This window comes from Vespula vulgaris, chromosome 2 (genome assembly GCF_905475345.1).
Source record: "Vespula vulgaris chromosome 2, iyVesVulg1.1, whole genome shotgun sequence".
Lineage (NCBI taxonomy): Eukaryota > Metazoa > Arthropoda > Insecta > Hymenoptera > Vespidae > Vespula > Vespula vulgaris.
Genome location: NC_066587.1, coordinates 17937558 through 17965344, shown reverse-complemented (window position 1 = coordinate 17965344; position 27787 = coordinate 17937558). Strand labels below are relative to the sequence as shown.

At 34.8% G+C, this 27787-nt stretch overlaps 1 protein-coding gene and 1 long non-coding RNA gene across 6 annotated transcripts in view; both read right to left on the bottom strand.

Annotated features, from left to right (window-relative positions):
- The window catches only part of LOC127072932 (protein madd-4), a 182965-nt gene that overhangs the window by 91188 nt on the left and 63990 nt on the right, over positions 1–27787 (bottom strand). The gene's annotated exons all lie outside the window — the stretch shown is intronic.
- On the bottom strand, positions 22627–27213 carry LOC127072956 (uncharacterized). The gene is made up of 3 exons (XR_007785632.1): positions 26314–27213; positions 25040–25446; positions 22627–24926 (listed from the first exon to the last, which is right to left on the bottom strand). It is a non-coding gene; the product is annotated as an uncharacterized LOC127072956 (long non-coding RNA).

Genomic DNA, 27787 nt, shown 5'->3' with positions numbered 1-27787 from the left:
CTTGGGATATGACAGAGAGAAGCTTCTGAAGCAGCAACAGCAACAGCAACAGCAACAGTAGCAGCAGTAGCAGTAGTAGTAGCAGTAGTAGCAATAGTAGTAGCTATGGCGTCCAGTAGTAACGCAGTAGCTAGCCAACCATAGTTGAAATTCGAAGCCTGGTAATAACGTTTCGATCTACGTGTAGGTACTCCTCTCTCTCTCTCTCTCCCTCTCTCTCTCTCATTGACTATCTATCTATCTATGTCTACGTCTGTGTCTATGTCTGTGTTTTCGAGTCGACGTGACTCTGTGCTTTCTCTATCTCGCTCTATCGCTCTCTCTCTCTCTCTCTCTCTCTCTCTCTCTCTCTCTCTCTCTCTCTCTCTCTCTCTCTCTCTCTCACGCACATACATAGATATCACACACACTATACGATCGAAACGCCTTGCGATCGATTTCACGTGCCGACCGTTCAGAGAATGCGATATTAATTCATGGAAGGGAGGCTCTGTAGACGACAGCGTTGATCTCGCGTTAATCAACAACCAAAAGCTACGAGATAACTCGTCTCGCTAACGAAGAGAAGTCATCCTTCTCTCTCTCTCTCTCTCTCTCTCTCTCTCTCTCTTTCTCTCTCTTTCTATTATATACGCTCAAACAACGTAACTTGCCAAAGTACGCTACGGTTTGATCGTAGTTTACACGTAGACGTATAATGTTAACACGTACGCGTAAGAAACCTTTTAAATGTTCCCTTAACCACACGTGAATCGAGCTTTTTCGTCTGCATCGTTTCGAATCGATGCTGGTTTCTTCTTACTGCTTAGAAGCATCTTAGAGAGAGAGAGAGAGAGAAAGAAAGAGAGAGAGAGGGAGAGAGAGAAAGAGAGAGAGACATCTTCCTCCCTAGCTACCGAAGAACGCTCGCACAAGAGTTTATCGGTAAGAGGGTGGATCCGTGAATTATTTATGTCCTAGGGCGAATTTATCGCGAACAGATCTATGAATTATTCAATATGACGGAAGGAAGGTTTTATAATGGGATAAGAAGTATTACTTACGTAAAGAGATAGAAAGAGAAAGAGAGAGAGAGAGAATCGGTTTTAAAAGGACTGTCTCTTTTTCTATCGATCGATCGATCGTCGTTCAGGAGATCAAAAGCTTTCTTCCAGATTTTCTTCAATCTCTTTCATAGATGATCTCATAGTTTTCTTGAATGTATATATATATATATATGTATGTATGTATGTATGTATGTATGTATGTATGTATGTATGTATATGTAATTCATTATATAATGGTCTTACGTTTTTATATACATATTATAATTGTCACATTCTGTCATATAAAGTAGAATATTCTGGATATATAATAAAATATTCGGAAATTTATGATCCTATCTATCTACGATACGATTTATTATATAAAATGACAACTGTGACAGATAACGAGCGTACAGCATTATCGTGTTAGAAAAGTGAAATCTGTAACGATATCGGGCGTACCATTAAAATGATATACACACACACACACACACACACATTATTACGATTAATAATTTAACGAATGAGTTAAATGGAAATAACGTTTCCAAGTATCGTTAATAAATAGAAGAAAAAGAAGAAAATGATAAAAAAAGAAAAGAAAAGAAAAGAAATATCGAAGAGAAAAGTTAGAAGAGAGAGAGAGAGAGACAGAGAGAAAAAGAAAAAGGAAAAGAGAAAGAGAAAAAGAAAGAAAAAAACTTTGGTATTAGATCGATTTTCTAGAACATGGACCGATTTAGACGTATTACGTATCTACACTACTATTCGAGGCTGTGTCAAGGATAATAAGATTTTATCGCGGTCGACGTATTTGCAACATGACTTCTCACGTTTCTAGATCCTCGATCCTCGATCGTCGTAGGTACCGATTCTATCTATATCGTTAAGTCGAAAATTCGTTCACCCGGAAACGGATATAATTTAGGGCACCGTCGCGTAATCAAGTGAAAGATCCTTCTCGCGGATTCTCCGGGTTCTTTTTTCCTTCTACCCTCCTACCCCTTTCCACCCCACCTCACCCCTTTTCCATCCATCATTTTTTTCCTATTTCTTTTTCTTTTTTCTTTTACTTTTTCTGCTTCGCCAATCGACGTTGAATTTCATTTGGCTGCTGATCGTTCCCCGTTTCTCCATCCTAATCGAAGTGTCGATGAAAAAAGGAAAAGGAAAGAAGAGAGAGAGAGAGAGAAAGAGAGAGAGAGAGAGAGAAAGAGAGAGAGAGAGAACTATGACCTCTCGAACTAATCCTGACGAATAAAAAAGAAATAAAAAAAGAAATAATAATAATTAAATTGTTGAACGTTTTTAAAACGCCCATATCGCACAAATATATGTACACACGTTTTCAACGTTTATTATCGTGAAAATGTTTTTTCATTCATTCTCACGTTCGCGTTCGCGTTTGCGTTTGCATTTGATTGCCGCGTCGAATGAAACCTGATGAAAGTAATAAAAAGGAAAAAGAGAGAGAGAGAGATATACATGTATATATATATATATATATATATATATATATATATATATATATACATTAAAAAAAAAAAGAGTAAAAAAATTGTGTAAAGTAAAAAAGAAAAAAAAAAGAGAGAGAGAAAAGAAGGGGAGGAAAAAAGAGAAAGTAAAATAAAATAAAAAAAAGAAACGTTCGAAAGGAAAAAAGGTGACGAGCCAAATACACGTGACACGTTTCGAATAATAATAATCCAGGACTTCGAATCTCGACGTTCTTAGCGTCGACATATACATACGTAAATATACGCACACATACACATACACATATACAAATACACATACAAATCTCATACATAGAGGAACCGTATCGAAACGAAAGCTGAAGAGAGAAATTGAAGCAAAGAAGAAGAAGAAGAAGAAGAAGGAGAAGGAGAAGAAGAAGAAGGAAAGAAAATGTGCAATAGAATAGAATAGAATAGAAGAAAGAAAGATAATAAAAAGAAGAAGGAGAATCAGGACGATGGCAAACGATTTTCCAGACGATGTCATCCGGTTCAACGGTACTTATCACGAGAACCAAACACGAGGAGACCCCTAACCCAACTTCAACGAGGAATGCAGAGGGATATTCAAGGATATTCGGAGCTTGAGTATAATTTTCCAAATCGAAGAAATCGAAAACGTGGCAAAATTTCTTTTCTACCGTACCGGCTTTTTTCGACCGTACGGAAAATCGTCCTAGAGTAAGCCTGTAACGTTCGACGACTAGCGAATGAGAAAAAAGGGACAAGAAAATAAGGAAATCAAGGAAGGAGAGTGGTGAGCAGGGTTGTTGAGGGGAGTTAGGGGAAAAGATTGGGGTTGGGTGGTTAAGGAGCAAGGATATGGAGAGGGGTAAGGGGTTGAGTTGAATCTGGGGGTTGCGAAAAGCTTGGCGAAACGATCGCGAATTCACTTCGAGTATAATACGGGCCCAATTCCGGGCAATCAGGTAAATGCCGAACGACGTGAGTTTTCTCCGTTGATAAAAAGAAGGAAGAGAAGAGAAAAAAAAGAAAGATAGAAAAAAAAGAACGCCATTGACATAATATCATGGTTTTTTTTTTTTTTTGGAACGTACCATATCCAACTGTATATTCGTATGCACGTGTGCGAATACCTGGATACGTCCGTCTATATATAAAATTGTTATGGTCGGATCGATGGTAAATCTGATTCGAAAATTGCAATGGTTTGTCGATATGTATCTTACGGAGAACGGTTGATATGTATCGTCAACGGTTTGATGATATCGTCTTCCACGTTAGTCAGATATTTCGTCGAAGAAACGTAATGGATATGATTGATTTAATCTTGATCGAAGAGGGACTAGTATCAACGAGAATTCGCGAATCTTCGATCGCGAATTAAAATCGAAAATCGTTTCGCGATATGTATTTCGTTTATCGACGACACTCTCCCTCCCTTTCCCCTCTTTTACGAAAGCATCGATATACATATCAAGCGATATTTATGTAAAATTCGATGATCGACTTAGATGTACTATAATATTGTAATATCACGAGCCGATTTTTCTCGAATGACTGGTCACATATATTATTAACGATGTACTGTTAAAGACATGTTATCAACGATATAAATATTTAACTTGAGAGTTGAAAAATCGGAAGAAAAAAAAATGAAAAACGAGGTAATAACGTAAGAAATCGAAGAAGAAGAAGACGAGGAACGTCCTAGATTCGTATCTTCATATCGATCGAGAGACACTCGGTCGCGAGAGTTTCGACGGCGAAAAAAAAAAAAAGAAAAGAAAAGTCGCACGGTGGATCTGCGGTTGCGGAAAAGAAGGAAGGAAAGAAAGAAAGAAAGAAAGAAAGAAAAAAAACAAACAAAAAGAAAGACAAAACGAATAAAAGGGGAAGGATGGGGGTGGTAGAGGGAGGTGGTAGTAGAGTACAAGGAAGGAAACGAAAAAAAAGGAGAAAGAAACAAAAAGAAAAAAGGAAAGAGAGAAAAGGAAAAATAAAAAAAAAAAAGAATAGGCCGCTATCGCGTTATACGCGATCTCGTTGGGGTGGCCCATAAGAGGAAAAGAGATGAGCGAGTGTACTCGTGCCGAGTCGAATTTTTTGGCACGCTTCTATGCCTATACCACCCACGGCCTCGATCCTTTTACATCGAGACACACGGACGGTCAATTTTTCAAACACAACGTGCGCACTACGTCGCGTCGCATAGCGTCGCATCGCATCGCATAGCATAGCATAGCATAGCATAGCGTCGCGTCGCGTCGCGTCGCGTCGCATCGCATCGCATCGCATCGCATCGCGTCGCGTTGGGTCGCTTCGCTCGAGAATTCGCGACAACGTTTTCGTTCGTCGTATCCGTGCAATTTTTTTTTCTACCTTTCTGTATGTGTCTGTCTATATGTGTTTGTATAGGTTTTGTGTGTGTGTGTGTGTGTGTGTGCGTGCGTTTTTTTCTCTTTCTTTTTTTTACGAAAACGAGAGAGGAACGAACGACGAGCCGTTTATCTCTGGCATCCGATAGTACAGAGAGAGAGAGAGAGAGAGAGAGAGAGAGACCATTCCGTCAGAGCTTGTTTTCTATCTATCGGTTCATGGTAAACAGAATAAACAGAAATATTAAAAGCTCGTCGTCGAAATAGCGACGATGATTATGGTGGATAAAAAAAGAAAGAAAACGACAAAAAAATGTTTCTGTAATGACAGGTACGTCGAAATGATTATTATTAACGCAAACATCGAAATATCTCTGTTATTAACGGAATTAATTTATTTATGCGACAAGAAAAATTTATATATAGATATATATCGGTATATGATTAAAAATACTTTCCAACGTGCCTTTTTGTTCCTCTTTTTTAAATATTCAAAAAATATCGATTGGTTAAGCTTCGGATGTTAATAGATATATTTTAATATCTTACATCACACGTCTTAAATTTATCGAAGTATATCTGTAACTTCGATAATAATAAACGAGTTTCAATCGGTCGTCTCTCCATTTCTCTCTCTCTCTCTCTCTCTCTTTTTCTATGTTTCTTTCTCTATAAAAAAGAAGAAAAATTAATCGTACTCGTCTGAATCGGATCAAATTGTAAGCGAATGAATGAAAAAAAAAGAGACAAAGAATAAAGGAGAGAAAGAGAGGAAGAAAGTCAATGAAATTTCGCGAAATGCTTTTAGATTTGAAAATCCATTCCCTGCGCGACGTTTCATTGGATTGGCGTTCCGCAGCTGCGCGAAACTAGTGATATAACATTTATATATATATATATACACACACATACACATTCTCTATATATATATACATAGAAGTACACGGGTATATTGTTGCACCTGCAGCTGCAAGAAGCCCGAACGGGATCTCAAATTTCTTCCCGAGGGAGAGATCGAGATCGTTCTTTTACGCTCTTTACTGTAATATAGATGACTAACACACACACACACATATGTGTATCTACGCACGTGCCCGAAAGTACAAAGAAAAAGAAAAATAACAAGAAAAAGAGAGACAGAGAGACAGAGAGAAAGAGAGAGAGAAATACTTGTACAGAGATATATATGTATGTACTTACGACGGTCACACGTCGTCGCTTAACCCTTTATACGATTGAATTCGCAAGGCTCCGATTTCCGTTTGCGATTCACGTTCCCTTCGGTTTCGACAAAAGGAAAGGTATTCCTTTCTCGAAGGGTTGCGTCGCTCACCACGTAGGTATATATATATACGCATTCTACCGTTCGTGTCAGCTAGACGCGAAAGAGAACTCTACAATCCTACGGAAATTATATACCTTCTAGAGAGACTATATATATGTGTGTGTGTGTGTGTGTATGTGTATATGCTATAGTAAGTTTCGATTCTAAAGTGGAAATGAGTTTTCACCCTAAGCATATATCACTTTGCTGTATGCAGCAGTTTTCGATTTCACTTATGAATAACGTTGAATCATTTTTTGTTAGTCCTCTTTTTTTCTCCGCCGAATAAAAATTAATTCTTTCTTTTTCCTTTCCTTTGTTTCTTTTCCTTTTTCTTTCTCTCTCTTTTTTTTTTCAGCGTTGAAAAAGAAGTATTGTTTATTTAAAATATCGTATAGTAAAAATTGAACGATTGGTTAAAACGACTCTCGTTGTTGTGCGGCAGGACGAAGGAAAAAGAAACGTTATCATTTCTTAATTCGCAAATAAAAATCCGAACGATTAATTCGCTTTTCTCTTTCCCCATTTTTTCAATTGCTCTTTAAGTCGATCTTTGTTTTCTTTTTGTTACTATTATCTCTTCTTTTTTAAATTACCATCTCTGTACCGTCGAAATACTCGAGGATTAATTGTACGAGATGAAATGATTAAATAATTCAGAGAATTAAATTAAATTATCGATAAATCGTACATTATTTCTTTTTTTTTTTTTTTGTTTCCATTCTGTCGTTCCTTTACGAAGAAAGAGAGATGGAGGAAGAGGATGAGGATAGAAAGAACGATATTTGCATCTGGCACGTGTCATAACAACGCCGATAGACACGAGTTTCGGATAATAGCGAGGATCCCTCGATCAGATCGGAGTATGCACTATTTCAATTGCATTTCATTCTTTTTTTTGTCTCTCTCTCTCTCTCTCTCTCTCTCTCTCTCTTTCTCTCTCTCTTTCTCTCACCCTTCTCCTCCACTACTTCGATCTCTACCTCTGTGATTGTACTCATCAAAGAGAAAAGAGAGAAGCTTTGATCGTTTCGCGTTTCGACATTAACGCCGGAAAAAAAGGGATACACTTTAAAGCCACCATCGTGAAAACGTTTGACGATGATTGCCACATGTATGTATGTATGTATATATGTATCTATCAATGTATCTATGTATGCATGCTCGTGTTAATACGTACGTACGAACGTTAAACATTTACGTGCGAATCTAAATAGAACATTTTTGTGTATTTCATTTCTTTCTTTCCTTTTCATTTCCTTTTTCTTTTATTCGTATTATCATCGTTATCATAACTAGAGAGAGAGAGAGAGAGAGAGAGAGAGAAAATGAAAAAGATAAAAAAAGAAAACTCATATCAAGCGATTCGATCGTTTGATTATTATTCTAGGTAATTATTATCAAAGTCGTTTTTTGAGAATGACGATTACAAAGAGATCGATTTCAAAGCCGATAAAAATAAAGAAAAAAAAAAAAACAAAGAAAAAAGAAAGAAGGAACGAAAAGAAAATAGAGAAAGGTAGATAAAGAAACAAAATTAAGTAGAACCGATGGCATTCTTTCATCTCCCTCTCAAGCCTAAAAGAAAAGTAAGAAGCTGGCAGAGATATACCCCCTGAAGGGAAAGAGACCGAGCTAAGCACTGCCCGTGATTACCCAGATAACGATCTTAATTTATCCTTGGCTATCCGTTAGAGCACGTTTCTGCTTGAGGCTACCACGCTAATACGTATAACCATACACGTGTGTGGATATCCGTGTGCTTAATATACTATAATGTACTGTGTGTCTATATATATATATGTGTGTACACTATATGTATATATATATACATATATATTTAAAAGCAATAAAACATTATGAAACATGAATGAAATTCTAATGTCGATTTTAAACATACGTACTTTTACATATTATTGTAAAAATATTATTGGAGAATTTTTATTATCATATACGTGTGTTTATTTTATATCATAATGTGCGTATATCTACGTACGTTGATTTTTTTAATTTCTTTTCTCTCTCTCTCTCTCTCTCTCTCTCTCTCTCTCTTTTTTCCCATAGCGATATCAACGAACGCCAAGCAAAGAGATATAAATCTGATCTTTGGAATTCTTTGTTGACGTTTCTATATCGAATTATAATTAAATAAATTTTTCGTTCGCTTTGACGGTACACGTTTGAAAGCAATAAATGTACACGTACGATAACTCATTTGCTATATCATGGACGACCTGGACAAATATTTGGAATCTTACAGATAGAAAGAATCGAACGTCGAACGAGTTTAAGCGGCATGACGGGTCTCTCTCTCTCTCTCTCTTTCTCTTTCTCTCTTTCTATTTCTGTTATTTTCAAAGAAAATATTGCAGCAAACTGTGGAACAATTTCTGACAGAAAAACAACGATAACGGGAAAGTCACATGCACAACGTTAGTAAAGATAAGAGAATACATACAATTGAATTCGTCGACGATTTATCGATGAGTTTTCTCTATTTAATTGCATATATTCTCTCTCTTTTTCTCTTTTTATAAACACACACATATATAAACACACACAAACAGAAACACGGATATATTTTCTCTTTCTCTGTTTCTATTCACTGTAATAAAAAATTATATTTTTCGACGTATAAAGAAAGAAACTTTGAATTCTTCGACGAATAAAAAATTTTATCGTACCTTATCAAACAGATAAAGAATAATTTTCCTATAACTCACTCGACGGTTCAAGAGGACGATAAGGGAAGACAAGAAGACGATCTGAATTGTTAGAAAAATTTGTATCGTACGACGATAAAGAAACAAAAAAAAAAAGAATAAAATAAAATAAAATAAAGGAATAAAAAAGAAAGAAATTTTTCAAATTCCGAACCAACGTTACGGAATATCTTTCTCTATTTCTATTTAATTTACTTCAAAAGCAAACAGATAGATACGTACGATTCCCAATTTGCTCCTGTTTCGTAACACCGTAGAATCTAATTTCCAAGCAGACAAACTACGATCCCCTTCTAAGTACTTACTTACTTACTTACTTACTTACTTACTTACTTACTTACTTACTTACTTACTTACTAGTCAGGTATACTAGTTCGATCGGCATAGTGTACAAAAATTCTAACGGGTCGATGAAACAAGAACGACCTTTCAGTTGGAAAGAAAAAAGACGGGAGTGATATAGAGATGAGTAAGGGGATAAAAAGTAAAAAAGAGAAATGACAGAAAGAAAGAAGAAAGAAGAAGAAAAAAGAAGAAAGGAAGTTAAAAAGAGGGGGAATGGAGGATGAAGAGGAGATGAGAAGATATAGAAGAAGAAGAGGAAGAAGAGGAAGAAGGAGGAGAAGAAGAAAAACAATAGCACGGTCAGAGAATTGTCCCGCAGAAAAGTTTCGTCTGACGAGAAAAGATGAGGGAGATGAAGTAGGAATGGGCGAATAGACGAGCAAACGGGTAGAGAGAGAGGGAGAGTAGACACGAAAGAAAAGAAAGATAGAAAGAAAGAGAAAGAGAAAGAGAGAGAGAGAGAGAGAGAGACTTTTGGAAATGAGAGCGTTTGAATGCCACCCCTGAAAACGAGTTATCTCGTTATCTTTAGGAGGTTGTTTCACAACTCATCCCCTTTCAACTCGCCAAAAAAGAGAGAGAGAGAGAGAGAGAGGTTGAACGAATTGGTGGTTGGTGGTAAAGAGGGAGAAGGATGCTGAGAGAGAGAGAGAGAGAGAGAGAGAGAGAGAGAGAGAAGAAAAGAGACAGAAGAGTGTATTAGTTCTCAACCCTTGTCTCGCAGTTTTACGGTCACGCTCGAGCCGGAATAGCTTGGAAAATCTTTCGAAGGGACCACAAGGCAAGTCCGCCCTTCACCTATTTACTTCGTAAAAAAGAAAGAGAGGGAAAGAGAGAGAGAGAGAGAGAGGGGGAAAGGTTGAGAGGAGAGAAAATCGAAGACTCTTCCCATTTTCGAATATCCTTCTTGGAAGAACGAAGCTACGAAAGTCGAGCCAGGAATTTGGACATTCCTATGCTGTTCGTAACACATAGAGTATTCTTACTTTTTATAAGAATAGAGAGATAAAAGCAATATCGTAAAAGGGGTCAATTGAAATCTTTATTGATGAACGTCTTTAAGAGAGATGGTTTTGTATAATAGTAAATAGTACGATCGATCGATCTAACGTATCTGTAATACGTAATAAATAAAAAGATTATAATTTTCTTGTATTATTAATTAATGACTACATATTTATTACATAAATAAAACGTATATATATATATATATATATATAATGTCTATAGATATATTTAAAATATATTTATATCATATATAAGTAAAGAAAAATAATGTACAATAAAAATATAAATGTAGCGATCAAAAAGAGCAGATGATAAATTAAAAGAAAAGAAGCAAAAGGTGATAGAAGAAAAAGAAACAAAAAAAAAAAAAAGAAAAAGAAAAGAAAAAAAGAAAGAAAAGAAATTTAATTGGATCCGCTTGATTTTCGCGATTATTCGAAAAGTCTCGATTTTCGTTGTAAGACGAAACGGCGAGAGAAAGGCGAAATGTCGTTTTAAGGACGAAAGGACGGGGGAAAGAGGAGAAAAGAAAAAAATAAAGGAACAGAAAAGAGAGGAAAGGAAGGGAAAAGAATAGAAAAATAGAAAAAGAGAGAATATACAGAATATAAGAAAGATCTCTTTGTGAGAGTTTAACCGGAGTCGCGCGCGACGTTTATCCCAAGAAGAAGTCTCCTCCTCTTTTTCTTTCTCCTTCTCTCGAAGAAAAGTCCATGAGGAGAAACGGCACGGATTTGCATTCCTTGTTCTTCCATCTCTCTTCATCCTTTTCCATTCCCGCTATTGCAAACGCGTGTTAAGGATAAAGCACTACGAGAGGTCGGCGAGGAGCGCGGTTGGAAAGGAAGAAGGATGAAGTGGAACTAAAGAGGTGTATGTTCGTTTATACCGCACCAAGACGCGCGTCAAACACTTAACTCTCGTTTGAAAAATAAAAAAAAAGAAAGAAGAAAAGAGAATAAGAGAGAGTTACATGTACGTATGTGTAGAGTAAATATACGTATAGAGTGAGTATATGTAGAAGAAAACAGACTATATCTTAACACCAAAGAATAAATTATATATAAATTATATCGAATTTCTTCTTTATTGTATATATTTATCAACGTATGAATGTTTATATCTGCGCGTGCGTGTATGTGCGTGTGTATGCGTATTATGCATATATTTTTCTTTTTTGAATTAATATTTTATACGTTTTGAAATATACGCTTGCAAAATATGTAAAAATTATATATATATATATAATATTAATCAAAACGACTGATAAATTTTGTAACGTGAACAATATAGTTTTCAAATATGAATAAAATTGAATATAAAAAGTATGAAAGTGAAAAAAGAAAGAGAAAGAAAAACTATAACAAGTATCACCATTTCAGTACACACGACATTAATAAAATCTGTTGGAAAGATAAATTTTGTAATACCGCGAGCATACCTTTCCGATATTAAAATAAAGGCAGAAATATGAAAAAGAAAAGGATTATGATACGATTTAAACAAAAAACAAAAAAAAAACAACAAAAAAAAGAACTAATTAACAAGCATTAGATAAATAATATTTATTCAAGATTCACTCAACTAAACAACACGTAACAATAACTAATAAATATATTAAAACTCAACAGAGTAGAATTTCATGGAGTGCTCGTATGAAAAAGTTTAATACCAATCGAATGAAAAAAAAAAAAAAAAAGAAAACAAAACAAAAAAAAAAAAAGAAAACCCCCTAAAAAAAAACAAGAAGGGTATCAAGCAGGAAGACAATTAGACGAAACGAGGTATGTTACGTGTTTACGAAGGAAAGAAAAACACCAAACGTCGTAAGTCCTTAAAACATATATATATATAGAAAGAGAGAGAAATAGAGACGGACAAACAGACAGACAGACAGACAGAGAAAGAGAAAGAGAAAGAGAAAGAGAGAGAGAGAGAGAGAGAGACGTGCGAGAAGGGTAGGTTTCATGAGTAAGGTCGAGCAGAAGATGATACCGTTCATGCGTAAAATGGCTCGCGTCCTTCTCGAGCCTGATTTATTGCGGATTCTTTCGTTAGAATCCTGATACAAGGTGGCTGCTTGCATCGGTGCTTGAAAAGAAGGGTAGAGAGAAAGATAGAGAGAGAGAGAGAGAGAGAGAAAAAGAGAAAAAAGGGGTTGGAAAGAGAATCGAGGTCTTGCTTTCGCGAGGCCGGCTTTAACGCTTCGTTGGCTTTGCCATTCCTGGCGAAGCTCTTCCAACCGCAGAAACCTCTCTACAGAAACGTTTCACCGGCCAACTTCTATCTATCTATCTCTCTGTCTCTCTTTCTCTCTCTCTCTCTCTCTCTCTCTCTCTCTGTCTCTTTCTTTCTTTCACTCTTTCTTTCTTTCTCCCATTTTCGCTCTCTCTCTCTCTCTTTCTCTTTCTCATTCCTTTTTTACTCTTCTCCTTTCGCTCATTGATTTTTTGTTACTTTCCCAGTCGAAATTTTTACCCCTAGAAAAAGATAGCAAAAAGATGGATATGAAACGATTTCCAAGTATCGAGCAAAATTTCACTCAAGTTTCTTTTAATTCTCTTTAAGTAATCTAAAGTAATTTGAATTTGACGGGGAATCTTTGTTGTTTTTGAAAATAATAAGAATCGTTCGATCGACTTGTTTTATCGAGTAATTGTAGATAGTTCGAATGATCTTGTTGTTATGGATAGATTGTAGGTAGATGGATAGAATAGAATACTTGGTAATTTCGACGTATACTATGAGAGTTACTCTGTTTTTTCTACTTTTATTTCTCTTCGTTAATAATTTATTTGATCGACTCGAAGAATGTTACGACAGGTTCGTGATCACAAGACGTGCAATAAAATGCAAATTTATCGAAAATGAAAAAATATAAAATCGGAAGGTTTGATTAAAATTATAATAATAATAATAATAATAAATTGATAACGTTATGGGGATGACAAAAAAATTTCCAGGGTAAAGAACGTAAGAGATAAGAAAAGAGAAAAGAAACGAGAAAGTAGATTAGGTTTCTAGTTTCCCAAATTCGATTAGCATGAAAACTTTAACAATTTTCATAGGTAAACAGAAATGGTATGGTGTAACTTAGATGCGCCAGAGAGAGAGAGGTAATAGGCGAATAAACCGAAAGGTTCCCATACAAATCTTCTCGGGGTAGATCTAAAGGACCACGCGCCCGGTTCCGCGGCCCGTAGCAATAATGTTAAAAGTTCTCGCGTTTATGTCGCGGCATTAACTTTGAGTAATTCGAGAAGTTCTTATCTCGTATTGCGAGACCGCACGAGTCCTTACGACTAAAAAGTACATATATATATATATATATATATATATATGTATATATATATACACTTATAGATACGTCCTTGCGTAAGCAGAGGACGAATCGGTCTTGAAAATCTCGTTTCGAGTCTTTTTTCCTTGAAAATTAATGGTTTCTCCGAAAGACAAAAAAAGAAAAAAAAGAAAAAGATTCAAAACTGCAAATGTTTCATCCATCTACAAAATACGAAAGTGAATATTAAATGAAAAAAAAAAGAAAGAAAGAAAGAAAAAAGTATTCTGAAGCATGTAAAAAAGAAAAAAGAAATAATGATTGTACCAAAAAAAAGAAATATTTGCGTTTTACGTTGTCCGATTAATAATTTTTCACTTTTTCTTTCTTTTTCTTTTCTTTTTTTTTTTTTTTAATGAAATAATATTATCACGAAGGAGTGCAAAAAGAAATACCATTGGATCTAAAATAAAAACCCCCTTGTGTATACGTATTCGCAAATTATCAAAGATTTATCGCAAATTCGATCTTTTTAAAAGAGCAAACGTATAGGATTTCCAAAGGATCGACAGGTTTCATCCATCGATTATTGTGTACGAGGAACTAATCAAAACACGAATCTTCCCTTTGGAACATTTCGCCAATACGCATATGTATTTATCATCGTACGTATATCTACGTCAAAATACATGTACTTTGTAAATGACATATGAGAGTATACAGTATGTGTTGTACAGTATGCATGCATGCATGCATACATATGTGCATAGGTATTTATGTGAGTTCATCTATAGTACGTTTATACCTTGTGAAAATCCAATCCTAAGTGGCGTAGTGAATCAGTTATTGGTAAACGATGTGGTGACTTTCGACCACAGAAATAATGCTACCTATGAAATGAATGAATTTTATGTAAACTAAAGATAACACACTCAAGTGTACTATATATATATGTGTGTGTGTAAGTATATATGTATACATACAAGAAATATATTATTTTAAAGAGAAGGATCTACTATTTAGCTTGGAGAGAGAAAGAGAAAGAAAGAAAGAGAGAGAGAGAGAGAGAAAGAGAGTATGCGTTGATCGTGTGTGTGTGTGTGTGTGTGTATAAATGTAATTGAATGTCACTAGAGTAGACGGTACGAAATACGTAGAAAGTCTCTTGTCGACTGCAAACGACTAAAACTTTTCCAAGATATACTATAAGTATGCACGTGCATACGTACGTTTCTGTTTGTTGTATGTAATATAGGTATATACAGGTATATATGTATGTAGATATTCTAGTATGCATTGGATTTGTCTTAGGCAGTAGTCGTGCAGCCCTTTATTGTCGCTACGTTATTTGTGCTTTCGTTACTCGATTTCCCTGGTTGTGACCTAGATATATTTTTCTCATGCGATAAACTTCGACCCGGTTATATATATATATATATATATATATATATATATATATACATGTGTGGTGTGTGTGTGTTCGTAAGTACGTAACTCACTAAACTCACAATTTCTCCTTCTCTCGAGTTGAACTTGATGTTACGAATAATTATAAAGAGAAATGGGGAAATGCATCGAAAATAGTTAAAAATTTATTTAAACAACGTAATAAACTTCATAGAAAAAAATTATAATTACTAGGAATGGTAATATTGCTTTCGATATTATTTAATTAATTTATCTTTGTTCTATTTAACGTAGTTATTCATTCTTTCATTTCATCACGAAGATTCTATTAATACGTTTTCACATCGATTACTTCTGATCATTAAAATTTAAAAGGATTCGTGTTACAGTGATTTTATCGGAATACTTCCGTGACACGTAAAGTGAAAGAGAGAGAGAGAGAGAGAGAGAGAGAGAGAGAGAGAGAGAAAGAGAGAGAGAGAGAGAGACAGAATAAGATAATCGATCAGTAGGATTAACTGAAAATAAATGAAAATTGATTTCTCTTTCGTGTGGATACAACCAAGAATTGATATCCTCTAACTTAATATAATTACACGTGGAGTAAGAAGGAGATGGAAAACGAGATTCAGGGAGTAAAAGAGAAAGATAAATAGATAGATAGATAGATAGATAGATAGATAGATAGATAGATAGATAGATAGATAGAAAGATAAATGAATGGATCTGGCGATGGTCCAAACGTTTCTCGATAGTTTTCTCCAAAAGATTATCCGTTTTTATCGATATCTATCTATCTATCTCTCTCTCTCTCTCTATATATATATATATAAACCACACACACATACAGTTAGTACATATATATACATAAATAAATAAATTCGGTCAAAATTGAAGAAACGAAGGATAAAAAAACTTTTCCTTCCTTCCTTCCTTCCTTCGTTTCTTCCTCCCACTCTTCGCTACTGTACAAAAAGAGAGAAAAGAAAAAGGAAAAAAGAAAGAAAAAAACAAAAAAAAAACAAAAAATAAAAAGAAAAAGAAAAGTCGTTCGACAAGACGCGGTAAAATGAATCGCAACGATATCTCTCGCGGTAAAACTTTTCTCTCTCGCAAATGAGTTTACGTGTTCCTGGCTTTCCTCAACTTAATGAGACCGACCGGCTAGTAGAGCAACACACACATAGTTGGTTATTTGCGCTTGTACAAAATGCCGGTGGTACGAAGAGAAGAGACCATTTCGTCTTGTAGCTCGCGATGATTTATGTTTGCACGTGCGCCATATTGAACACACCGTTGGAATATATCGTCGTATTTCTCTCTCTCTCTCTCTCTCTCTATCTCTCTCTATGTCTTTCTCTGTCTTTCTCTTTCTCCCCTTTGCCCCAATCCTTAAGGAAAAAAAAAAAAGAAAAAAGAAAAAAAAGATCCTTCAACGCTTTGCTCTAAGTTCTCTAGGGAGTATCTTCTCGCGAACGACCTTAGAAAATTTTTACCAAATTATTTTCTTTTCCCTCCGGTTGTACTTCACCCCCACCTACCCTGTGTCACCATCACCATCTTTCTCTTCTCGTCTATGGCATTCCGTTAGTTTCACAGAAATGTCAAGTCGCAAACTCTACTTTTCCTTCCTTTCGTCCTTCTTTTCTTTTTTCCTCTCTTCCTATCTCTCTCTCTCTCTCTTTTTCTCTCTTTTTCTCTCTCTTCAAACCCTTTTAATTCAATTAAAAAATAAAAATTCTGTCATGGAAAATTGAATTTTTTCCCCATCTCGTTTTTGGGTTTGCCTTAGAGAAATTAGAAGAACGTTCTCTCTCTCTATATCTATCTATCTATCTATCTATCTATCTATCTATCTATCTATCTATCTATCTATTTCTCTCTCTTTTTCTTATCGGAGCCATCGTGTACTCTTGATCGAGCTTAAAGGTTATTGGCTACGAGATCCCATTATCGATAAAATAACGCTCGTTTTAAAATAGTCCTTCGTGCCTCTTCTCTCTATTTTTTTCTCTCTTTTTTCTTCTTCTTTTTTTTTCTTTTTACCATTGTCAGAGAAACGAGTACAACAGAAAAAAGAGAGTGGGAGAGAGATATAGAGAATAGGGGATGAGTAGTAAGGGATGAACAGATGCGAGGAAAATAAATCCTTGCAAGCACGACACGATAAAAATGTTTCTCTCTCTCTCTCTCTCTCTCTCTCTCTTATATGTATATATATATATATATATATATATATATATATATATATATATCCATGGAAATAGATTAATCGTTTAATACAAATAATAAAACTATATAGCACGTAGTTAAGCGCTATTGCACCATATTTTGAAATTAATCCATTAACGTTATTACGTTGGTAATATTATGAACGAGTATATAGGGTGGATATCGTTTTCTACATACATTTTCTATTCAAGTAAATACATAAATAGATATAACGAAAAATGAAAAATACAAATTCAAAAAGAAGAAAGAAGAAGGAGAAAAAAAGAAAAAGAAACAGGGGAGGGAAAAGAAAGAAAAGAAAAAGATTTCTTCGAGCCTGAAAAGTAATTCGATGAATTAGAACGATTTCATTATAAAGTTTCGCAAATCGATTCCACACGTTGTACAAACAAACCGTTCAAGCGTAATACACTCAGGAAGAGATCGTTTCTCGGTACAGCGTACTAACCAGCATATTGGAATTAATCGGACCACGTAGAATATGTATTTTCGAAGGGTAGAGCCGATTAAACGATGTTGGCCTACCTTCAAGATCCGGTGTCTATTAACGAGTCGATTTTCTCTCTCCGATCATATACTATCCATCCCAGCTTCCAGATAGATTATAACGTGATCCCGAACCATGAAGTTGATAATATAGATTATTCACTTTCCCCTTTAGGGTATGGCCAAACCTACTTCCGATGGAGAAAATAATTCTTTTCGATAGTTCGCTCGTTTCGATTAGAAAGAAAAAAAAAAAGAAAAAAGAAAAAAAACGGGAAGAAAGAAAAAAATTACGGAGAAAAAAAGATTCGTTACGATGGATAATCGAAAAAAAAAGAAGAAAAAAAAAACGGACGAACGAACGAACGAACGGACAAAAAAATAAACATGAAATAGAAAAAAAATCAATCTGACCAGAATTTCCAATTTGGAAATATTTCGATTGAAATTTTGCGTGTCCTACGTTCGACGTATGTATATATGTATATATACGTACGGAGGTATATATTTAAACTGTAAAAAATTCATTTAATTCGATTAAACTCAATGTGACCGTAAAAGATGTCCGATAAAGTTAGACGTGCGACGACAGAAATAATACCAAACTAAAATTGATCACATCGATTGCAACCGATGGAGAAAATAAATACGACCTCGTACGGAACATTAGATACTCATCCTTGATCGCGATACCAATATAACGTCGTACTTACATCAATGGATCGTAATGCGAAACGGTTGTCGACCGGAGGTCGAATCGATAATTCGATTTCAATATAGCCACGTAGCGGAACAAGTACCACAGACCTATGTATATATATATTTATATATATATATTTATATATATAAATATAAAAGATACAACACTGTACATATATATATATATATATATATATATATATATATATATGTATGTATATAGTGTTGTACCTTTTTATGTTGCACGTATTACGTTATCGCGAAAACTCGGCTCTTTTAAAAATCTGTTAATTTTACGCTCCAAATATACGAGAGCCCATTTATATTTATTCAAAACTCGTTTCTCCTACCGTCGACAAGTGTGCAACAAACGTTGAAAACAATTGTGTTACTATTTCGAGCACGGTTTCCAACATGTTTCTATAATTTTCGTGGACTGAAATATTTCTCATAGGAGAACGTGAGAGAGAATGTATTTATTCGATATATTCGAGTGTTTAGGACATATTTATCAATCTTTCGTCGTTTATTTCATATCTCTCTTTTCTCTCTCTCTCTCTCTTTCTCTCTCTCGTTTGTATTTTTCTTTGCTTCGTTAAAGAGAGAAAAGGAGAAAAAAAAGGAAAAAAGAAAAAAGGAAATCTCTAACTTTTCTCGAATCTTAAAGACGAGAGTTCAACATTTTGTCACTTTCTTCATGGCCATCGAGAGTGCCATAATACTGAGTAATCCGCTTACAAGTGCTATCTTAATTGGTTCTTCTAGAGAACTTAAGCTTCCAAACGTTTATAAGTCTTGAGTTATTATGAAGAAAAAGGAGAGAGAGAGAGAGAGAGAAAGAATGAGAAAGAGCAAGAAAGGGATTCTCATTTTTTCTCTTTAACATCGTAAAAAGACAAACCTTATAGAATACCTTATTTTTTGATACCAGTTTGAAAATTTTATTTTCCAACAATAATTATCTACATTCATAACTATTACCCGCCAATATATATGTATCTATATTCGAACTCAAAACGAAAAACAATAATTACGAATATAAAAATTTACTTAATCACAAAAATTTTTTTAGAGATCTTACTTCCTATCACTCTTTCACTCCTTCAAAAAAAAGAAACAAAAAAAAAGAAAAAGTAATAATAATAATAATAAAACAAGATAAAAAACAATTCAGAAAATATCTACGTATCTAACCATAACTACGTACAATGACAATAAATACAAAAGAAAAAAAAAATACACACACACACACACACATATATATACATACAACATACATAAATATACATATGAATGGTATATATGAATAGTAAAAATTATTATTAAAAAATTGTTCAATATCTCCCTTTTATCGCAATCGATGTTGACTGGTAGGTTATCGGAAAAAGTCAATGTTTGTATAGGCATAAAGAGAGGGAAAGGATCGTCGAAAAATCCGATCGATTTTCGATAAAGTTCAGACGAATTTATTGAGAAGAAAAGAAAACAAAGACGAGTGATGTGATAGATAGATAGATAGATAGATAGACAGACAGACAGACAGATAGACAGATAGACAGATAGACAGTCAGAAAGAGAGTAAAAGCGAAAGAGAGAAAAGTGGAAATCGTTCGTGTGAATCTTGCATTAGATTGCCGTTAGAAAAGCGCGCGAAAACGCGAGTAAAACGGGCCTCCTCTAAGCTTTTCCTTGGATGCTTTCTTTACTCCATGGTCAATCCTTTAAAGTGAACGTGCACCGGGAAAAGTATTTCCAGTCGTTACCCTCGGGCCGCGAAAAGGGTTTGCTCGTGTATTTATGTGTCTGTACTTGTGTATGTATGTATATATGTATGTATGCATCTACATATATATATATATATAGATACGTATGTATGTAACGTTGACGTTGATCTCCTGCTTCCTACTATACATAAGTATTTTATATACGTACACATAGTTTTTTCCATAGTGTTAGTGACAAATACATGCTAGCATTTGAAGTAGTGTAGTACGGAAACATTCGCCACGAAATTCTCCACCTTGGCTCTTTCTCTCTACCTTTTATTTCACGAGAAGCTTTATACGCAACCGTGTGTGCAACCGGTTGGACGAAATTAAATCTCTCTCTCTCTCTCTCTCTTTCTTTACTCTATCTCTCTTCGTTTCATTCTCCTCCCATCTCTCTCTCTCTCTCTCACGCTCACGCTTTTCGAGATAGCGGAATAAATCTGTCGGTAATCGAATATAATGCTTACTCGGTCTCTGACGCGATCGACTGATAAACATTTTTTTCTTTTCTTTCGTCCTCCTTCTTCTTTTTCTGCTTTTCCTTTCTCTTTTCTCTTCCTTCGTTTTTTGACAAATCACGTATCGCTTCTTCTTTCAAACATTTTTTTTCTTTGCATCCTCTTTTTTCTTTCTTTTTTCTTTCTTTCCTTTTTTTTTCTCTATCAAACTACGATAGAAAAATACCGTGCGGATTTATTAAGAAAAAGAAGAAGGAAGAAAAAAAAAAAGATGAGAAAAGACGAGAAATGGAGATTAAATCCTTTTCAATATTCTCAGAAATCATTATTCCATCTTCTGACGTATACAACGGCTTAATTAATTTAATGCAATTAATGTAAATACTTCGAGCGCGAACGTATCGTCGTATAACGCGTTTGCGATTAGTAATGGTAATAAGGTATCTCGACGAAGCGAGGAAACTTTTTTCTTCGACGACTTTCTTTTCAACGACTCCATTCCGTGAATTTATATATGGGTGAACATTGACATTTTCCAGGAACAGGTACGACTTTTTCTTTTCGTTCCCTCTAACCGTTCTAACAAGCCGACCAGCAAGCAAGCAAGCAAGCAAGCGAGCGAGCAAGTTGTGTTCGTCTGAGAAATTATGTGGTTCAGCATGCCAATGTCAACGACCTTTCCGTAACGACACATAAAAATGCGAAAAAGAAAATAGAAAAAAAAAAACTACGAAGAAAAAAGAAACTAATTAGAAACGAAATTAAAAAAAAAAAAATAGAAAAAAAATTAATCCACGGAATTAAAATAAAAAAAAAAAAAGAAAAGAAAAGAAAACGTGACGTATTCGACGAAAAGAACGAAAAAGAAAAAACAAAGAAAATTAATTCATGAAATTGAAAAAGAAAAAAAAAGAAAAGAACTTGACATATTTGACGAAATAAACAAACGAATAAATTATTTTCACGCGAATTTTCAAAAGTCTTCCTTCGTTCTTCTTTTTTTTTTAATCTATCTTTTTCTTTTTCTTTTTTTTTTGTTTTTTACGTCTACATCGATTTAATGAAGTACGGTGAAGAAATATCGTATTTGACGAATTCCGTTGATCGTACAAAATATCCGAATGAATCGTATTATTGCAAGTTTGTGAAAAAGAAAAGAGAGGGAAAAGAAAAGAGACAAAGAATACAATTGCAGCGAATTGACAAACGTTTATATCCAAGCATTATTGATGATCTCCCTTTTATAAAGGGAGAATAAATTGTAAGATTTTTACGCATCAACGAGTAATGTGCATAGGACAAAGTATCATGTGGATCATTACGCGGAAAGAACGATTCTTTCTCGTTTCTCAAGCGTCTTCGTATCGGATCATTTGTCTCGATCGACTAGATCTATTATTAAAATACGCGAGATATGACCGTATCGACGAGGAGAGGTCAATCTCGTGACTATCGTAAGTTATCTTAAATCTATTCATTTTTATTTATTTCCAGTTTTTCTCTTTCGTTCTTCTTCTTCTTTTTCTCCATCTTTTTTTTGTTTTGTTTATAACTAATGACGAAGGAACATAAAAGGAAATAACGAATCGTATTTAAAATCGATTAACATATCGACTTTAATGAAAAATGGTTAATAATAACCAAACGTTAATTAAAATTTCTCATTTCAATCTTTTAAATTAGAGATTAATTATATTTACAAAAGTTGATTACAATTAATCCGTTATATGGAAGATAAATTCAATAAAGAATTTATTGATATAAATTAAAAATATTTTATTATCATGACTTTTCGATTATAACGCAATGAATTTGCAATTTTTATTACCACGTAAAATATGTATATATCCGTAAAATATATATACATACATATACATATACATACACACACAAACACATATATATATATATATATATCGATCATTAACGATTGCTTTTAAAAAGAAAAATCAAAGAAAGAGAGAGAAGAAAATATGGATAGAGAAATACGAATGTAAGAAATTATGAGAAAAAAAAAAAAGACATTGATTATCTATTCGTAAGAAGAGGGTAAAAGATCAAACGTAGGACTCCAGAGTAAACGAGTCGTATCGAGGGATGCTGCAAAAGGTTAGTAACACGAAGATGAAACTTTGAATAGGGATGAAGAAATATCCAAGAAAGAGAGAGAGAGAGAGAGAGAGAGAGAGATCAATGTTTCGTACATATAGAACAGATCGTTCGTAAGATTGCTACGTCGTAAAATGAAAGCGGCTAATGTAAGAAAGAGAACGTGAGAGGGGGAAGGAGAGAGAAGGAAGAAGTGGAGGTGAAAAATGTAAGAGAAAAATGAGTAGAGAAAAATGAGGAACGGGAGTTTTGCTTCGAGACAGATCGGTGATAAAGAGACAAAGCTCGATGCCTGTAAGAAACCAAGAAAAGGAAGAAAAAGCATGGAAAGAGCAACGATCGATATAGAAAAAGAGAGAGAGAGAGACATTTGTGCTGAGACAGACAAACCTAGATCGAAGAAAGCAAAGGAGAGAGATAGAAAGAGAAAGAGAGAGAGAGAGAGAGAGAAACGATCGAAAGTAGAAGGAAATATGTAAGAAAGATATATATATATATATATATATATATAAATGAAAAAGGATTCGACAGAGAAAAGAGAAGTTCCTGTGGCGCCAGGCTGGCGTTTTCGTTGGTTGGTTGGTGAGTAAACGTTTAAGAAAGAGAGAGAGAGAGAGAGAACAGGAGATAAAGAAGACAAGAAAGAAAGAGAGATAGAGAGAGAGAAGAAAAGGTGCATTAAACTTTAGCGAGGGTTCGGTGCAACACCACTTTCTCCGCAACATGGATCCATATCGTGTTCGAGATTGAAAGTATAGAAAAGATAAAAAAGAAAAAGAAAGAAAGAAAGAAAGAGAAGAACAATGATAAAAAGAAAAAGAAGAAGAAAAAGATAAGTTAAATAGGTTAAACCTTGCAAGAAGGTATAAACAAAAGTGTATAACAGTAATGTTGTTCGAGATAGACAGACATAGATAGATAGATAGATAGATAGATAGATAGATAGATAGATAGAGAGAGAGAGAGAGAAAGAGTTTCTTTCTTCGTTTACAAGGAGTAAGGGAGTACTACTTGGATCCACTTTCCTTTTTCCTTCTTCCTTTTAACTCCCACGTGGTGATCGTCCCTTTCGATACAGAAAGTCCTTCCTTAAGGCTACTATATATATCGTGAGCTAATACAGCGCCCATGAGCTCTTCGTGTTTAACCAGACATTGCCTTTTTCCAGTGCTATCGAAGAAAAGGATTGGCTAGTAACCGTACGGAGTTTCTTCATTTCTTTCTATCTTCCTATCTTTCTATCTCTATTTCTCTATTTCTCTGTTTCTCTATTTCTCTCATTTCTTCATTCCTTCTTCTTCCTTTTATCTTTCCAACAAACTTATCGAAAAGGACCGAGAGACAATTATAAGAGAAGGACCGTCGGATAAATCGTCGATACGAATTTAAGTGGTACTACTAAGAGGCCTGACGTTCTTTTGTATTTTTAAAACGAAGAAGAGTGATACGTGGAGAAAAAATAAAAAGAAAGAAATATATATTTCGCTGGGAAACGTCGGAATTATCGGTAACGATAAGAAGGATGGGACAATGGCGAGATAGGGAAAGATACATAGACAGATAGATAAATAAATACATACATACATACATAGATAGATAGATAGATAGATAGATAGATAGATAGATAGATAGATAGATAGATAGATAGATAGATAGACGAGAGAGAAAGAGAGAGAAGAAATTCGCTAATAAAAAAAGCGTCCAACTGTCGAGAGTCGAAACGAGCTTCCACTTTTCGCGGATAAATTCGCGACGACGCGATTCGTCGAGAGACGCAAGAGGAAGTGGAGGAAGAGGAAGAGGAAGAGGAAGAGGAAGAGGGAAAAACGGCGATCCAATATCAGTGGCACGATATCCCGTCGAACGGTCGAGTAATTCACGAACGCCTATCAAGGACGACGATGGGAATCGTTCGGTTCGCTCTCCGCGATAGGACCTTCCGGTGTCTGGCACCGAGAGGACGATCAGCGATCGATGTTCACGCGTATTCTCCTCTTCTCTCCTCTTACCCTTCCTCTTCTTCCACTACCATCATCGCCACCACCAACATCACCACCAGCGGCAACACCACCATCGCCATTACCATCACCATCACGATTTCCTCTCCCACGAGCAACGCAATCCATGGATTTCCGAATTGTGCATACGGTGTGATTATATCGGATTTATAAGTGATAACTTTCTTCAATTTGACGATAATATTGACTTTGTTGGTTAACGATGAAACAAATTTAAATAAATAAATGAATAAATAAATGAATATAGCAGGAAAGGGATTAACGATCGAGTAAATTTCGTCTATATAAAAATTCACTTACTTTCTATTTATGTCGACAAAGTATCTTTTATTATTTTGCTTTATCCTTTCAACTCTCTCCTTCTTTTTTTTATTCTCATTCTTTTTCTTCTGCTCTTTCTTCGTCCTTTGACTAAAAGTATTCGAGAGTCAACGACGATATCTGTAGTCATTCGATAGATATAGAGAACAATTTAAATCCAAACGAATACGTCGAAATCTCAATGGTAATCGAGACGGAGCAACGTTATCGCGATCGCACACGCGGATCCCGCAATTACGTTCTCGTAGCTATGTAGCTCCGTTTTTCTCCGTTAGCGGAAAATGTATGAAGTCCGTTTACCAGTAGCATACACAATGGAACTCGACTACACAATGCGACTCTTCTGGATACCCCTTTCCTCTCCTTTGAATCTTGCTTCCACGGTTCTATCAACGATGGAACGAACGAGGATATTTACTTTATTGCAAATAGAAGAAAATGTAGGTAGCTAGCTAGGTAGAAATCGAAGGAGATCTAGGAACGCATATATGAGCACAACAATACAAAACAGCTCCTCCTCGTTCCACAAAAAGAAAATTCTGATTCCGCTTTAATCCGTTCGTGACTGGACTTTAAATCGTACGTATCACGGCGATGAAATTATTTTTATATGTTTTCGAAATTAATCTCTAATATTTATTTAATGTTGACTATATGTATATATATATATATATATTGATATATTGGATACATACATTTATCTTATAAAAATTCAAAACGAAATTGTGCAAATCGACGTTATATTTTACATTCAATATATTATGATAAATATACGTAATATATCGTACAGTATTCCTATACAATAAGATTTTTTAGATAGACCAAAAGTTCTCAGTACTTTAACGGAGGACCAAATTCGAAGTTACAAAAGTCGCAGGAAATTGATCGATCGATTTTTTCTAAATCATTCCGATAATCTTCCAATAATATATATTAAATATCCTATACGATATATTAAAATAAATATATCGAAGAAATATATCTATTAAACATTGACTATTACGATCAAACAAAAAACAAAGCAAAAAATAAAAAAAAATACCTCGAATAATCAATAACGTTTAATTAATTCTCTAGATATTAACTATTAAAATTGATTTAATCCGATAAAATGTTTCTTAGAACGCTTATATTATCAATAAATATCGAATATTACAAAAATATCCTTCCATCTAATATCCCTTGAATTAAATGATGTAACTGGATGAAACAATACGTTTCTTGGAAGTTAGTCTAGATAGTTAAGTACTTACTGGGTGTCCGAGTTCGAATGTAATGCAAGGAAGCTCGCGAGGAACTTGCGCACGATATTCCGTGCGTGTCCGAAGGAAACTCCCTACGGATAATTACGAGCGATCTCCCTCGACTTTCCACCTACCGTGGATATATATCTGACCCGTTTCTATCTACTCGTAAAAGCGTTCCTCCTCCCGTCGTGTTCATCGCGTACGACTACTACTAAACTGGTGCGCATGCTGCCTGACACGAAACCTACTACTCTCTAACACTAGCAAGCAAGTAGATATGTATGGTAACCTTTGCCACATTATAGATACAAGGAGGAGGAAAATGAAGAGGAGGAGGATGAGAAGTAGTATTACTATTACTATATTGGTACACGTTACTGTCAGTCGCACCTTCGTCACGCGATTAACAGCGACGTTTCTCTTTGCGAATAATCGATTATTATTTACCTAATTCGTCGATCTATCTTCTTTTTTTTTTTGTTCTTTTTTTCGCAGTCAACGAAGGAAAGTAAAAAGAAAGTATAAAAAGAGAGGAAAACTACTGTTACTTCGGTTACTTCGAGAAAGACAATTTTTTTAAAAAAAAAGAGAACACACTTGTGAGTCGGACGATTTAATAGGGATGTTCGCTTTTTTTTTTTTTTCTTTTTTTAAGAAATACCTTCGCGAACAATCGATCGATACGATTTAATCCCCGTTGATCTTTCTTCGACGTCGAAAGAAAATATTTCCTTTCTATCGGCTCGATCCGCTCTTCCTTTTTTCGTGGAGGAGAAAAAATAAATAAAAAAGGTTCATAAGTTAAACAATTTGAAACGATACATCATTGTTTTAAATAAAGTATAGGAAAAGTGAGAAAGAGAGATGGACAAGAAAATTCAATTTAATCGAAATTCTTCGCGTAAGATTAAGGAGGGAGAAATAAATAAATAGATAGATAGATAGATAGATAGATAGATAGATAGATAGATAGATAGATAGATAGATATAGATATAGATATAGATATATATAGAGAGAGAAAAAGATAGGGAAGGAGGATGGAAAGAGGGAAGGGGTGGAATAGAAGAGAGAGCTCTCCAGAGAGCTCACAGAAAATCTGATACCTACGTCGGTGAAGCTTGAGTCAGGGCTCTTAACCTCGAATCTAGTTTCTGCCCCTTAATCCTACCGGCTGTAAGATGGTAACGTAGAAAAGAAATAAAGAAAGAAAGAAAGAAGGAAAGAAGGAAAGAAAAAGAAAATCCTTACGATAAAATATCGGAAGAGACACGGTCATTCGTGAATTGTGGGCGCGCGAGTATACACGTATGCATGTGTATGTATGTATATGTTTATGCGTGTGGACGTGTATACGTCCCTTATCGTTGACGTCAGACGACTTTTCTTCAACGAGAAAAGAAGAGAAGAGATGAGAGAAGAGAAAAGAGAACGGAAAAATAAAAAAAGAAAAAAAAAAAAAGAAAAAATGAAAAAGATCAA